At 42.0% G+C, this 13,198-nt stretch overlaps 1 protein-coding gene across 1 annotated transcript in view; it reads right to left on the bottom strand.

Moving 5' to 3' along the window:
• runx1t1 (RUNX1 partner transcriptional co-repressor 1) overlaps window positions 1-11,871 on the bottom strand; it is a gene marked incomplete at its 3' end in the record, with an annotated part of 94,530 nt that extends 82,659 nt beyond the window's left edge. Inside the window, exon 1 of the mRNA XM_083982379.1 lies at window positions 11,755-11,871. The remainder of the gene's footprint in view (window positions 1-11,754) is intronic.
• Window positions 11,872-13,198: the final 1,327 nt, after the last annotated feature.

Below are 13,198 nucleotides of genomic sequence, written 5' to 3'. Positions count from 1 at the left end.
AATCTGTTATCATTTACATAGGTTTCTGATTCTGTTGTTAGACAACAGTATAGTGATAGCAATGTATCAACATACTGAGCTGACACGATCACCTTTATAATCCAAGTGATTTTATAAAAGGTACATTACATGTCTTATCTAAGACCCAACCACTGTGATATATCATTGCTCCCCAGCAGAGGATTTAACATATACGGGTGAGTCTGATTGCTTGTGAGCATAGGTGGGGGCTTATACTGTATGCACATCTGTAATGTCAAACATTCACTTATTCATAGGGCTTTTTGAGCCGTGATTTAACATTAAAATGGATTGGAGTGTGGATCAGTTTTGACAAATCTCCTCAAATGGGAGAAAGCAGCTGTGAGTCTATGAGGCAGAAAAAGCCCAGAATGGCAATGTTTTCCATGTGGGAAGCAGACATTCTGGAGAGCGCACGCGCACACGCACACACACACACACACACACACACACACACACACACACACACACACACACACACACACACACACACACACACACACACACACACACACACACACACACACACACACACACACACACACACACACACACACAGGCACATTGACTGTATACATTATGTCGCACAGGCTTTACACTGCATTAATTCCTGTCATCCTCCTCGTATCCAATCACCAATCATTATCGTTTTCCAAACCTATAGCCAATATACATAACCTTATGCATTTGAAAATAATCATCAAATAGGTGAGTATGGCCTGATGTCTTGTTGTTGTCTATGTAAAAACGTCACTTCCATTTTTCTTTTTAATGTTTGCCATAATTATTCAGTCACACAAATTACGCTTTTACTTGAAAATCAAAGTCAAATCTTTACTTGCAATTCCTGCATGAATTCTTTTTACAGCACCAATATATGAATTATGGGATGGAGTCACAGTATGTCTTCCTTCCATGCACGCACTGACACTTTCTACCATAACTGCCAAACACACTTTACTGTCTCATGTGACACCATCACAATACCCCTTGTCTTCTCCCCCCTGAGCTCACACACACACATCACACACTTAATAAAATATTAACTAGATGCGTCTATTAGCGCTGCCAGCCCCGCTGAAATATACGTGATGGATTTACAGTCTCACATAACTGCTCCAGTGAAAGGTCCCCCAACAACCCCCCCCCCCCCCCCCCCCCACACCACCACCTTTCTTTGGTGCCTTTCTCCTCAGTAGCCCCTCTGCGACCCTCCTCCAGCTGTTTAAAGTACAGCTGCATCTGCGGGAGGAGGGAGGGATGGAGACCCATACTTCTCCCCCCTTCACTCTTTCACATAAAGCCCCTCTGCTGTGCCAAATGTCTTCACCTGAAGCCTCGGTTAATATGCTAATAGCTGGTGTGGCAGTCAAGATCACAATGAAAGTGATATTGAAGAAGTGGATGCATTAATTCAACCGTTTTTTTTTAAACCCTCCTCAAGTCGTCTCTATGCATCATGTATGAGCTCTTATATGGAGTATGAGGTGAAATTCTTTCATCTTGTTATTTCTATATATACGCTCTTTGCCTTTCTTGTCACATTCATATCATACCACAGAGTTTGACAGAATCATTGTTAGCCTCATGCTTACACAACACAAACTCATGACCTCTGTCAGCATGGGGAGAAATGCCAAAAGAAGACAGATGTCTGCTTTTGTGGAAATGACACAGAACAGCTACTTTCTCCTCATACCTATTCCCTTTTAAGGCTCTGGTGGCTGCGAGGAGCTCGGCTACATATAAATTCAGTCGGCTCCTCCTCCATTCTTGGTCCTGTTCTCAACCCAGGGTTCCTGGCAACTTCCTTATTGATGACAAGACCATTCCTAGTTGGCTGGCAAGTGGTGGACGGTGTGAGTGCAACTGATCGTAGGCATCTGTGACAAGAATATAGTGCAGCGTGCCAGAGACGCAGTAAAAGCGGCAACAAACTGCAAGCGGAGACTCACCTATAAACATAAATCCAAATCCTCATTCTTCAAACGTCAACTCTAAATCAAAGTGAGCAGCTTCACCACTGAATCAATGCTCTGTTTAAGAGAGGGCTTTTTTTTTTTTTTGGTCTTAATATGATGGATCGTTTCAGCAACCTTGTCATGAACTCCATGTAGAAATCACTGCACAGTAAGGGCATAGAGTAAAGTTAGAAATAAAAAAGTTCAAGTTGAGGGTTCACAGAGGAGTAAAGCACAAACTTAACCACACATTACCTCATTCAAAGACTTTAACCGCAAGAGATCATAGATAAGCATGCAGCCGGTTTTGCAACACAACGTCAGTGAGACCTTTGAGTTGCCTGAGTGATCACAGTTGCTCTAAGATGTGGGAGTTACTTGTCAAATCAGACAGGTAGATAGGATGCTGACAGGCAGCAAGGTAAAGACGCAGGGGAGCACAGACCAGCAATTAACGCAGATTGATTTAGGTTGAGGAGCCACCCACGTCCGTCTTGGCGGAAGCAAAGTCGGGGCCAGCAGCTGTGAGAAGCACCAGGTTAATTAGCGGTGTGTAGATCTGTTCGAATGTGTGTGTGTTGTGTGCTAATATAACTCTCCTCTCCCTCGTGGAGTGTATATGACCAGATGTGTGCTTAATCACACACATTACTAATGCCATCCCCCAGCAGACCCAACCTCCTCCCTCCCCTCCCCCCCAAGGGTTCGCATACATGAAAACACACGCAGGCAAACGCGCACACACACAGAGAGAAAGAAGCATCATTGGCAAACAGCTGGCTCCGTAATGCTCCACCATTGGTTGATTAGATGTCAGAAATGGCCTGGGTGTGCAGAGAGAGAGAGGGAGAAATGGGATACAAACACACACCAAGCCTATAATCACAGATATGTGTGTGTCTGTGTGTATGTGTGTGTGTGTGTGTGTGTGTGTGTGCGTTCATCATTCTGACTCTTTTTCTCTCTGCAATGCCTGACTTCTTATCCTTGGCAATTAAAAGGTACCAATTGTGGTTGTCATTAATCAGCATGTCTGCGTGGCACTCTCCAATTCATATCTGTCAAATGCAATGGGCAGAAAGTAATAGGTCACCAATTATACACAGGGAGCCTTGTAAGGCTTTGGAGACAGTGGGTTTAAACAGAGCACACACTGAGTCCCATGGAAACACACACACACACACACACACACACACAGGCATGCGCGGCTGAATAGATGAGAACATACACACGCTCAAAGACACACGTCACCAAGGAGGCACACACCTTCTACTTCTCCCCAGTGAGAGGTTTGACAGGACCTGAGGTGAGGAGACGGGGAGAGAGGAAGGAGGCGGGGGGAGAGGGGAGGGGGAGCGAGGGAGCGAAAGAGCGAGAGTTCCAAGTCCTTTGACAACAGAGCGGCAAAAATGAAACAAGATGTTTTCCCTCAACAGCTAAAGCTCTGAGTGAAGTTTTAGCAGCTGCTGAACTGGAGCCCCAAAAGAAAAGAAGCCACAAGAGAAAGCATCACCATTCTTCTGAAACCTCACTCCTCCTCTGGCTCAGTCACAAGCGCTTATGGAAAAATTATTCACCCAGTTGCAAAAACAGAAATCGACATCCTCGCACAAATGAATGTCAAGGGTCAAAGACTCATCCTTAGGGCAAACAGACGCAATAAAAACGAGGTTTGTTTATTTGAATTCTCTTGTAAACCAATAGGTCAGAAACGTGACTTCTTTAAAGTGACAACGTGTTTTGTTTTCGGATCACAAGAAAAACCATGTAAGTAAGGCGTGTAGAACACATACACACACACACACACACACACACACACACACACACACATACAGTAGAACACACTCTGATGTGATGCAACTCCCACATATGCGTTGAATTCAGCATGTGGGACGGAGAGCCGAATGATATAATTGCCACCAGATGTAACGGCCTGTCGAGCAGCAAGTTCTGGTTTCTAAATAAACAGGCTTTTATGACTCATAGCCTCATAGTGGTGACGGAGCTCCGGTTTCCCCTGTTGAAACACAAATAAATAATCAAGCGCACCCCCCCCCCCCCCCCCCCAACGTTTCACCATTACCATTTTGTTCTTGGCGAGCTGTTGTGAGAGGTGTATGGTTCATATTAGCCTGGGAGGAAAGAGTGAAATGCTCGTCTTTTTTCAACATCAGTGTATTGTTTTCTCTATCTTTTTTTTTTTTTTTGCACAGTCCTGCAAACATGTAAATACAAAGAACACATACGCATACCCACACTGAACACATCAACCTATTGGTATTTGCTGCATTTAGTGTCTTACTAACAATTTCTTTTCACCACATGTTTGCCATTCAGTTACAAAAACATATGCAGTTTTTTTCATTAATAGCTGTATGAGTTAAGAAATGCATCTTTTTTTAATTTAAAATGCAAACACTAAAAATGCACACACTCACGCAAAAGTACAATAACAAACAGATTCAAATATTTCCTTAAATATTGCTAATATATTCAAACTCAGACGAGCTTATTTAACATTTGGAAATATAAAGTGACCAAACGTCCCCTTTTATATGCATTGGATCTCAAAGTCTGAGTTTTAACTAATTGGCCAGGACTTTTCTTCTAGGTCGATTTTTCTAATTCAATTATATTTCTATCAATATTTCATTACAGAGAGCTTATGTAATTTCATTTTTGTACCATTATAACCACTGGTAAGGCTATGTAAATTGGTGTTTTTGCTTATGTAGCTGAATTTTCTATCCATACAGAGGATGTATACTTAGAATGTATATAACTATCATTTAAATTCCTCTTTTTTGGGAATCAAAATATGGTCGGTTATTGTTTCTTAAGGCCTTTGCACACTGAGTCCGTTTTTGTCGTCCGAAATTGCCGCACGTCAAAAAAAAAATCGACCGCATGTTGTGTCAATCATGTTTACACACCGAGTCCGAAACTTTCGTCCGTCATAAAAAAATTCGGATCAGGTTCGATTTAATGCGTTTTTCGCATCCGTGAAAAGTCTTTTGACCAATCACATCAGAGTTTCGAGGCTGGAGAGGGAGAGAGGGAGGAGGTAGGGAGGAGGTAGGGGGGAGGGGGGGGGAGGGGGGGGATCACCGCTGAGTGTGTGTGTGTGCGTGCGCCAGCCGCTGTTCACTGCTGAGTGTGTGTGTCTGTGTGTGTGTGTGTGCCAGCCGCTGTTCAGGATCATGGAAATTGTCCGTCTTCTGTTTAATATGTGAGCTAATAATCAATATCTATCAAACTGGACCGACATCCTAAAATAAACAGTTGAAGTGATCATGATAGTTCCGCTGCTCATTAACAAGCAGCAGATCCCCCCTACTGGCTTTTAATGTTTCTCTTTCATTTCTCAACAAGTGGGAGAACCACAAAGTGCATCACTGCGTGACGATTTTGTGTCTCCCTCTCCGAAATTCGGAACACAAAATAAAAACGCATGCGAATAAAACGCAACGGACTCAGTGTGCAAGGAGCCTGCGCGTAATGTTTTTTGTCGGATGACGGATACGAAAAACGCATGCGAAAAAAACGGACTCAGTGTGCAAAGACCTTTACCAAGAGCTAGATGTGATCATGGATACCACTATGTGTGCAGTAAACATGAAAACAAGGCCAGCTTAGCATAAAGATTTGAATCAGAGAGTAAACAGCTAGGCTAGCCCTGTGCAAAAATCACCTTTATGACCCAAACACAGCCCAAACACTACTCAAATAAACAACTAAACATCAAACTTCATGAAGCACCTCTGTGTGGACCCAGTCGCCACATTTCTGGCTCCTATACTACTGTACATTATGCAAAACACATCAGCTACCGCTCATCAGGAACAGCCGGCTACAAAGTTTGAAACGTTACATAGCAACCGCGGCTAACACAGAAGCTACACAGAAGCACGGCAGAGAGAGAAGCCAAAAACGAGCAAAGTCGAGCACACACAGACGCTGCTTGGCCAAAACATGGTTGTACATTTCCTCTTACCTTTGCTGTTTTGCCGTGAAAAGCTTGTTTTATGGGTAAATCCCTGTTTTTTTTTGTTTGTTTTTTTACAGTCTATAGTAAATCCACAATATTTCCAGTTGAACTTTGACCGGTGTTACATCTAAATCGGTCCGGACGGGCTTTAGGAGCGGCGGAACCTTTACGAGCGCGCACACAACAGCCTGCATGTCACACATTTCAGGATGTTGCTGATTCTGATTGGCTCATGAGAATAATTCTGATTCTGATTGGCTGCCAGTACTGTCCACATCAACGCCTCATTCTATTGGCTCTAACGGTTCGAATGAGCTGTCACTCGAATCAACCAATCCGCTGCAGAGATAGAGCCAGGCATAACTGCACCCAAATAAGCTGCTCTCATTACAGATTTACGCAGAGGGACACAGAGGGCCTAGAAAGTAGGCTAATTTTTTATTTAGTCCCGGTTGATTCTTTTCAGTTAGTTTGTGCAAAATGTGTGAAAATAAAGATTAAACAATGGTTTATTCATTAGATTCACATGACGTCACTGTGTTTCTGCGCCGCCATATTTGTGTCCGAATCAGGGCAATCTGGGCACAGATCACAGCATCGTTACCAGAACAAGTGGAGTAGTAGGAGGAAATCAGCAAGAGACCGAAAATTGACGTTATTTGAAAGATGCCAGGATTATATTGTGCTGTTGACTGTGATAGCAGTCGCCAAAAAAAAAACCCGGACTGCAGTTTTATTCCATCCCAAAAGACGTAAAGTTATAGGCGGAATAAATGGTTGACTGCAGGCAGTCTGTCAGTGGCAGCATGGGCTGTGAGCCTGTGACAAGTCTCACAAAAAGAGGGGATTCACTTTTTTTTTTAATAACATGGATATATTGAATTCTGCATTTTGATTACTTTCTTATTAATTACTCACTGATTCTGCATTTAGGGTCTTTTATTTCTGTATAACAGACCGTTGCTAAGTAAAACGGGCCGTTGCTAGGGACGCCGCTCTGATCAGCGGAGCAGGGCAGAAGAACTATCAAGGATTTTTACCTTGTGTTTCATTTTTACCAGCTTCAGACTAATTGTGATGTTAGAAAAATGACTTGTAGCTCGTCAGAGGGAGAGTGGAGGCTCTCTGCCTCAGTGCCTCCCTCACCGCTGCTGGAACCAAACCTGCAGACAGAGCGGACGGGCCAGCGCAGTGTCACAGCTGTGACCAGCTGTGTCTGTGCCACCGCGAGTCCGTGACACAAACGTGTCCCGTATCGTAATCTCTTATGACAGACAGGACGACATAAATGCGCACATCGTAACATTTACATGATAATTCATCAATCTACTGATTGATTATCAAAAGCTCGTTGAAAACAACTACACACGAGTCGACCGAGAGGAGGGTGAGGAGCAAACAGCGGAGAAGTGACCGGACTAAGGACTTTGATCAACATTACGTCTCAAATTAATTAATTAATTAATAAACTGTGTAACAAGTGGGATAATATAGAGTTTGTCTGTTGTTATAGAGATATAAACCCGGCCAGACAGGATGTATGAAACCCTGTCATTTTGTCAAGAAACTGTCATTTCCATCCTGCGGTTTGCATGCTGTCATATGAGGAGACCTGTCAAATCGGACACAAATATGGCGGCGGTCCCTTCGACGTGACGTCACTGCAACCCATGAATAGTGGCAGGTGGTTCCAAGCTGTGCCAAAAATGGACATTTTGGAAAGCTTGCCTGAATATTTTGTAATTTTGAACTGCTTCACTTTATCAGAATCAACCACTGCAGAGATAATGTTCATACATTGCACAATCATTTGATAGAGGTGTTGAGCTTTAGTAGCATCATTCTGAAGGACACTCATCCAAACTATGATTTTTTTTAGGGGAACATTAAATTTATTTAATTTTTTTGTTGTGATTGCCAATTTCTTTTGGAAAAAATTATCGCATCCAATCAAGACAAGATAGAAATGCATAACAAAAAATGGGAAAAACTTACTTTTGAGTGAAGGTATTAAGTAGTTACTGTTGATATAATTTTAGTAGTTTCACATCCTTTTTGTTGTTGTTGTTGTTGTTGTTGTTGTTGTTGTAGTGTTTTGTGTGTTTGTCTTTTGTCTGTTTGTGTATTGGTCAGTGTATTGTCGGTTTATACATTGTATATGCCTGTTCCCATTAAAAAAAAAAAAAAAAAAATTGTGAATAAAACTTTGTTACGTTACCTCCAAAAAAAAAAAAAAAATAATCAAATAAAAATCCAAGTCTACAAAAAAAAAAAAAAAAAAGATTTTGTTGTGTGTCATCTTCATTTACTCTTCACCAGTAACCCATACACTGAAATTTACACATCTCAGCAATTTCACAATTTTTTCCCTTTACTATGACACCAAAAGTATTCAAATAGACCTTGTGGTTGCAGAGATATACTCATTTTATTATGGATATGCAATTTTCGAGAAAAGGCCTATGGTTTTTAACACGTTAAGTTATGTTTGTTGCAAGAGCTCATGCAGGCCTGAAATGACTACCACTGCTATAGGCTAATCCTGGCTTGAATCAATGAGATGATTGATTTAAGGGATATTTCAACATTTGGCAAATTTGCGTATTGCCATAATCCCTATAGTTTTAGGAGTAGGTGCATTACCTTAAATTGTCGGTGCAAGCTGTTATGAGGTATTTCTGGGCTTTCCCTCATCAAACTCATCAACAACTCCAAAACGCTCTTATGGACAAGTTGTGACCTGCACATTCACCACGCTATGAAATAATAACGAAACGTTCCGAGATGGAGTTGTTTTCGAGGCAACTGCGTAGCCAAAACTACATTCCCGACACAGCTGCTCGGCAGAGTGACTTCAAAAGCAAAAGTAGTTCAGAGTATTTGCTTCATGTGTCGTCATGTTACATAATTATACGCTATTATTTCATAGCTTGGCGAATGTGCAGGTCACAACTTGTCCACGAGTGTGTTTTGGAGTTGTTGTACTGGTACTGTATAGTTTGATGAGGGAAACGTAGAAATACCATGATCCTCTGTTGCGTTAGCTGAGCAGCTCGCGTCTCTTCCCCGCTGATCTCAAAACAACAATTAAAGGCAATGAACCTACTCCCAAGACTATAGGGATTATGGCAATAGGCAAATTTGCCAAAATGTTGAAATATCCCTTTAAATATCAAGGCTCCATAGGATGTATACAGCACAAAAAATCACTCTGTCCCCTTCACAGTAACACAACTGGCTGTCAATTTATTATAACATTCTTGCTGTTAAGCAAACGCCAGTCCTTCCTTTTCACCCACCCCTCTCATCGCATATACAATTATCCACTCAGTGTGCTGGGACCGGTGTCAAACCTGCAGTGCCCAGGACGCTGCACACACATTAGCCAGTGTGTTAGCAGTCAGTCCTTTTGAGGTCCAGAATGAATGCTGGGGTCCTTTTCTGTCTCAATGTGCCAGCGGGAAGAATTTTAATAAATAATTGACGGCCAAATTACAGAGATTCTGCAGAAAGCAGACAGGTTAATAGCCTGTGTAGAAGACAGGATGAAGTGTGTGTGTGTGTATATGAATGTGTGTGTTGGACAAAGGTGTGTGAGAGAAAGAAGAAACAAATGATATATATACGGTACATTCTTTACTTTGTACTGCCACAAACTCTACTCGTTCTCTCCATTTATAGAGAAAGAGCTGCATCCCCTGATCTTGCTAATTGTGAAGGTTAGTCATGCATTAAACTGATGAGCTGTGTGGGGAAGCCATTTACCATTAATGCCTCGATGCATCTTAATGAGGAGATAAATTCTAATAAAGCAGAGGCACAAACATACAAAATGGAGATGCGAAGATGTATTTCACGTCAGACGAGAAACTATTGCCAGTAAGAAATTAATCGTTGGGTCTGTGAGGGCGGATAGAGTGCACATGCTCTTTCTCAACAATACACCCCATTTACACATGTCATCAAACTTCTGCTCAGGTCAAACATCATCCAGTTGGTCACTCATCAAGTCCAGAGCCCGATGTTTGTCTGTTTGCCTCTCTTCTATCTTCAAATACAACTCTGCTCCATGCATTAGAACAAGTTAAAACACACACACACATGTGCACCCACACACACACTAACTATATACTGCATCTCCTACATACCTTGCAGTTTTATCATACATCAAATGTGAGAAAAAAACATACACAAAAAAAAGGGGACCAATATTAGTCTGCCCCAGACTGGGAAGGAAATCCAAACAAAATGATTTCTATGTTTTCCTCAAAAAGACACACAAAACACCTTTTCTCTGACCACAAAAGACTGTCATCATTATCAGTATTGACAGATTCCAAAACATGGGCATGAAAAAAGAAATAAAAAAAAATAACGATAGTCATATCTACTTTCTATGCATTGGGTGAAATCCACAACACTGAGCTAGCATTTTCTATGCATGAGTAACAGCCAGGAAGCAATCTTTACTGGTATTGTCGATGCACAGTGCTCAAAGGAGAGGAAATCGTTCAGAGTGAGTTGAGACTGACAAACAAGACTCTGGCTGAGTGTTGAAAATAAGTCCAAGCAACTTCAGGAGTTGGAAATAACAATGGTTAGACTGGAGCAACGGGCATTACATTGTTTTTTTATTGATTGAGATGCTGGTCAGCCTTAATTAAGAAAGTCGTTGGAGACACTTTCTAACATCCCATATTTTATGTCTTTTTGTGCAAAGACATGTCTACTCTGCAACTGGCTACCCTATTTTTCCCCCCTCAAGTCTCCTCAGCTTGTAAATTGCTTCATTTTAGCCTTTTGACTGTAAAATGAAACATCTCAAATGATTTGCCTCTTAGTGAAAAAAAAAGCTTGGTTTTGATTCTGACACATGCAATCACATTAGGAGTGCACTATTTTCCACCTGTTCAGTCCCTATTCAAGCCTGTCAATTTGGCAAATTTCAAAAGCCTGTTGATTTCAGCATCGCCAACGTTTCCCCCCCCTAAAACTGCCACTTATCTATCAAGCAGAGATAGAAAGTGGTTAAAAAAAAACATACAGAAAGATTCACATTGGCACACACAACCCGCAGCTCAATGCTGGTATAAAAGAGCCAGCAACAACTGACAGAGAGTGTTAAGGAAACGAACAAGGACATGATGTAAAAAGAGTGCCAGTGATGGAACTCAGTTTTACCTCAAATGTATTGAAGCCACTTATTCATCAATATCTTCTTTTCTTAAAGCCAAGGCAATCTTTTCAATTTGAGTTGTCTTGTGTGTTTTGTTGAACAAAAAACATGTTATTCAGAGCTCAAATGATGAAAGAATGTGAATCACTATTGGCGTTTTGAAATGAAATGGACTGTCCATTTCGTTTCAGAAAAATAACAAAATAGAAAATAAGAAATGGTTTTGTAAACATCGATTTGTTTGTCACGGCACAAAAAACAGGCTAAAAAGAAATACATCTGTTGGTACTACTGCACGAGGACTTGCAGTCCTCAATACAAACATTCATTCATCAACTTTTATTATCATTAACTTCACTCATGCATAAACTTCTGTGCAAAACCTACACTAAATAGCATGTGCTTTTGGCTTTTATTGACCTTTAAGTAGACTGTGGTGGATTACTGGGTGTGACTATCACAGAGGAGCTGTGATGGGGGAAAAACATCGGCTCCGCCATAGGGAAGGCCCAGCAACGCCTCTTCTACCTCTGCAAGCTCAAGCAGGTTAAGCTTCCCCAGAGACTACTGACCAACTTTTATCACTGCGCAGTGGAGAGTGTGCTCACCTACGGACTACTGGTGTGGTTCAGCGGCTGCACCAAGGCGGAGAGGATCATTGGGATCAGCCTCCCAGAGATCTCCACAGTTTTGACCTCAGAAGACCGGTCCATCAGGGCGAAAACCAACATAACATAACATAACATAACATAACATAACATAACATAACATAACATAACATAACATAACATAACATAACATAACATAACATAACATAACATAACATAACACAACTCTCTCTCCCACACAACAACACTACAATAACTGTGAGCCAGGCTTTCATTGTTGCAGTATCCCCCCCTAATCTAATCAGGTCATCCCTGAGTCCGAGCAAATGTTTGTGCCAAATTTGAGAGGATTCCCCTAAAGAGTCCCTGAGGTCTCACGTTCACAAAGCCAAAATTGTGTTTTGTGAGGTCACCATGACCTTGACCTTTGACCTTAATCGGGCAAAATATAATATTACGTTCACAAGAACAAAACTGAGGGTCAACCTGTGACCCACTGGCCCTTCATTGTTGCCAGGCGTAAGATAATAGAGTTTCAACCAGTGAGATCAGGCTCAGGGCAAACACATATGGTTTATAAATGTGAGCTGGATCTGGAGTGTGTAAGCAGAAAAGGAAGGAGTGGGTGCACGGAGGAACATGCTGCACTTTATTTGACAGTCAGTGCTGGAGTTACTACTCATCCCTCCAACCTGTGGAACAGCTGCGTCTTCACCACCTCCTGCATGACTGCTTTAACCTTCCCATCCCTTCATCCTTCTTTTTCTTCTTCCCCACCTTCAATATCATCTTACCTTCCTGTCCTCCCTGCCTCCCCTCCTGTCCTCTCTCTGATTCACAAACAGGACAACAGCTGGAAGTGGATTTCTTCATCCAGACTTGGCTAGCCACCAACTTTCTCTCTCTCTCTCTCTCTCTCTGCTATTTTAAGCACCCACCTCCTTTTCTCTCTCAATTTAGTCGAAAGCAGAGCACACACTGACAGATGTTGAATCCCCGCTTTACTCCTTATCCCCCTCGCTCTGTTTGACTCTCTCCTTTCCCCTTGCTCTCAGTTTTATTGGTGAAAATTTGTGCAACAGCCATTGACACAGATGTTGAATGTTGTTCGCAGGACCCAATTCTCTCTCCTCCTTTCACTTATTCATTCTCTCTCTCTCTCTCCCTCTCTCTCTCTCTCTCTCTCTCTCTCTCTCTCTCTCTCTCTCTGTCTGCACCTGTGCAGAGTTGGTGCCAAGCTCCTGTTGAGTCTAAATGGGAGGTCCAAACAGTCCTGGAGCTTAGCTCATGAAAGCAAATCTCCCATTATTATACAGTGTATTATGGGCTGTCACTGGGGCGGTCCTGTTTGGAGAGCCACCAGAAACTAAATGATGCGAGAGTGTGAATGTGAATGCAAAAGCATGTAAATACCCACATGTGCATGAGTGTACACTTACATACA

The sequence above is a fragment of the Trachurus trachurus genome, assembly GCF_905171665.1.
Source record: "Trachurus trachurus genome assembly, chromosome: 11".
In the NCBI taxonomy this organism is placed as follows: Eukaryota; Metazoa; Chordata; class Actinopteri; order Carangiformes; family Carangidae; genus Trachurus; species Trachurus trachurus.
The sequence above is the reverse complement of the archived record's forward strand: the minus strand, read 5'-3'. Positions and strand labels throughout refer to the sequence as shown.